Source organism: Cebus imitator, unplaced genomic scaffold, assembly GCF_001604975.1.
Source record: "Cebus imitator isolate Cc_AM_T3 unplaced genomic scaffold, Cebus_imitator-1.0 Scaffold25, whole genome shotgun sequence".
Classification (NCBI taxonomy): Eukaryota; Metazoa; Chordata; class Mammalia; order Primates; family Cebidae; genus Cebus; species Cebus imitator.
The window spans coordinates 8,235,016-8,238,415 of NW_016107340.1; positions in this window are offsets into that span (position 1 = coordinate 8,235,016).

Genomic DNA, 3,400 nt, shown 5'->3' on the forward strand with positions numbered 1-3,400 from the left:
AAAAAAAAAAAAAAAAAAAAAAAAAAAAAAACCAGCAGAATAAACAGACAACCCACAGAGTGGGAGAAAATCTTCATAATCTACACATCTGGCAAAAGGCTATATCCAGAATCTACAATGAACTCAAACAAATCAATTAAAAAAAATCCCATCAAAAAGTGGGCTAAGGACATGAATAGACAATGCTCGAAAGAAGATATACAAATGGCCAACAAACATATGAAAACATGCTCAGCATCACTAATGATCAGGGAAATGCAAATCAAAACTACAGCATGGTAACACCTTTCTCCCGCAAGAATGCCCATAATCAAAAAATAAAAAAACATTAGATGTTGGTGTGGATGCGGTGATCAGGGAACACTTCTGCAATGTTGGTGGGAATGTAAACTAATACAGCCACTACGGAAAACAGTGTGGAGATTCCTTAAAGAATTAAAAGTAGAACTACCATTTGATCCAGAAATCTCACTACTGGGTATCTACCCAGAGGAAGAGAAGTCATTATTCAAAAAAGATACTTGCACACACATGTTTATAGCAGCACAATTCACAATTGTAAAATCGTAGAATCAACCCAAATGGCCCATCAACTGATTGGATAAAAACCTGTGATATATACATATATACAATGGAATACTACTCAGCCATAAAAATGAATGAATGAACAGCACTTGCAGTGACCTGGATGAGATTGAAGACTCTTATTCTAAGTGAAGTAACTTAGGATTAGAAAACCAAACATCACTGTTCTCACTGATATGTGGGAGCTAAACTATGAGGACACAAAGGCATAAGAATGATACGATGGACTTTGGGGACTTAGGGGGAAGCGTGGGAGGGGATGAGGGATGAAAGACTACAAATTGGTGCAGTGTATACTGCTCAGGTGATGGGAGCACCAAAATCTCACAAATCACTGCTAAAGAACTTACTCATATAACCAAATACCACCTGTACCCCCAATAACTTATGAAAAAAATAAAGTAATTAAAATTAAAAATAGAGATTTATAAATAATAAATTTTACCATATAAAGATCCTTTTAATTTGCTCTAAAATATTAACTGTAATGAGAGGTACCAGCAAGCCCTCTATTACTAGAAAATCATCCTGATTTTGCTAAACTCCCTTTAGAAGGGTGCGTATGAATACTTTGGAATTTCCTGATATGATTCCATTTGGGGAAAAAGGGAAAGGTCCCTGGAAGCACTTGAGGATATGGCTACGAAGTGGCAGACCCTAGAACTAGTTATGATAAGGAGCCTCTGGGGCTTCCTGGTCCTTTGGGAGGCAGCTGTGAATGAGAAGTAGAGGGCTGAGCACTGGGAACTGAACCTGGGCAGGCTTTCTTGGTTGAATTAGTCATGGCCTAAAGTCTCCTGGAAGCCTGTGCAGGAGTTTTGGTTAGTATGGCATCATCACCTGGGGAGAGCAGCTACTTCTCCGATCTGTGTGGAACTCATTCCAACAGCGCCACCGTGTGATAGCAAGAAGCAGACGCAACAGTGAACGGAGAAGGTTCCTACACTATATTATATATGTATATATGTATATAGCCCTTTGGGTGTGGAAGCCCTTAACCCTTTGGGGACTGCATTGAGCCCTGGAATTGTTGGACAATTCTAGAAGTAGAGAGGAGCTTACAGGCAGGAGATTCTGGACTTCTGCTAATTATTCATACGGGTATACAAAAAATTGTTTGGAAAAATGAGAGAGATGACTGTGCTTGCACCATGAATTTGGGGAGCATTTCCTATTAGATGCTATTATCATAAATAGCACAGCTGTATGGTAATTTTTTTTTTTAATTGAGATAGGGTCTCATTCTGTCTCAGTCTGGAGTGCAGTGGCGAGATCTCGGCACACTGCAACCCCCGCCTCCCGGCTTCAAGTGATTCTCCTGCCTCAGCCTCACCTGTAGCTGCGATTACAGGCGGGTGCCACCACGCCCTGCTAATGTTTTGTATTTTTCGCAGAGAGATTTCACATGGTGGTCTCGAACTCCTGACCTCAAGAGATCCACCTGCCTCGGCCTCCCAAAGTGCTGAATTAGAGGCGTGAGCCCCAGCGCTCGGCTTGCTATATGGTAATTTTATACTTTATGTGTCTCTATAGTTGAACTTGTATTGGAATTTGTGTTTGTTTTCTGTTGCTACCGCAACCTTAGTGGTTTAAACAGCACAAATTTACTACCTTACAGTTCAGTAGATAAGAACCGGCATGGGTTTTACCAGGCTCAAATCAAGTCATTGGCCGGACTGTTCCTTTCCGGAAACACTAGGCGAGAACCCACTTCCTTGTTTATTTGAATTTCTGACATAATTCAGTTTCTCCTAGTGTAGATCTGAGATGGTTTCTGGCTGTCGGCTAAGAGTTATTCCCAGAGTCTAGAGGTCACACACATTTCTTTTTGGGTTTTTTTTGTTTTGTTTTTGAGACTAAGTCTCCCTCTTATGGCCCAGGCCGAAGTGCCATGGCGCGATCTCGGTTTACTGCAATCTCCGCCTCACCGGTTCAAGGGATTCTCGTACTTCAGCCTCCCAAATAGCCGGAATTACAGGCGCCCACCACCACCCCTGTATTTTTGTATTTTTAGTAGAGACGGGGTTTCGTCATGTTGGCCAGGCTAGTCTTGAACTCCTGACCTCAAGTGATCCATCTACATCAGCCTCCCAAAATGCCGTAATGTTAACAGGCGTGAACCACCTCGCCCGGCCCACCTTTCTTCCTCTTCTTCAAAGTCAGCAGTGTTGGGTCAAGTCCTACTCACATAGAATCTCTGACCTCTTAGGCCCTCTGTTTCCACTTTTAAGGATTCATGTGATTAGATTCTAGGATCCTCCCAGATAAACCAGAATAATTTCTTCATCTTGAGGTCCTTAACCTTGATCACATTTGCAAAGTTTTTGACCTGTCGTGTAATATATTCACAGGGGATTAAGTTAGAGATATCTTTCGGGGCCCATTATTCTGCTTACTGTAGCTATTTTGAGGTTTTTAATATTTTAAAATATGGCTTTTAAATATCTCCAATGAACAAATGTTTATTTAAAAGGATTTTTACAGACATCACTCTTACTTTCAAAAAGCAGAGGAACCATTGTTATATGTTTATTTTTTGTATTTAAAAATAATAGTCTTTGTTGGAGAGTGTGTGGAGAAAGGGGAACCCTTGCACACTGTTGGTAAGAATATAAACTAGTACAGCCATTATGGAAAAGAGTCTGGATGCTTCCAAAAAATTGAAAATAGAACTACCATATGATCCACTAATCTCATTATTGGGCACATTTCCAAAGGATATGAAATCAGTATGGCAAAGAAGTATCTGCATTCCCATCTTTTTTTGTTTGTTTGTTTTTTTTTTGTTTTTTTTTTTTTTTTTTTTTTTTTTTTT